We start from the raw sequence: 229 nt of genomic DNA, 5'->3' as shown, positions 1-229 counted from the left end.
CCGGCACGGGGGGCTCTCAGTAGAAGTAGTAGGATTAGAAGTAGTAGTGAGCAAGGCAAGACTGCGAAGGAAAAGTGAGTTTCTGCCGGAGGTGGAGGAAGAGAAGGAGAAAAGCCGATCGCCTCCTGCTTCGGAAGCACGCCTAACTGCGATACTGGGAGGAAAAAAATCTCCCTTTTCGTGAAAATTAATTATTCTCTCCCACTAAAGCGCTGAATTGTTTTCCCCT

The sequence above is a fragment of the Corvus brachyrhynchos genome, unplaced genomic scaffold (assembly GCF_000691975.1).
Source record: "Corvus brachyrhynchos isolate BGI_N302 unplaced genomic scaffold, ASM69197v1 scaffold413, whole genome shotgun sequence".
In the NCBI taxonomy this organism is placed as follows: Eukaryota; Metazoa; Chordata; class Aves; order Passeriformes; family Corvidae; genus Corvus; species Corvus brachyrhynchos.
This window is presented reverse-complemented; position numbering follows the sequence as displayed.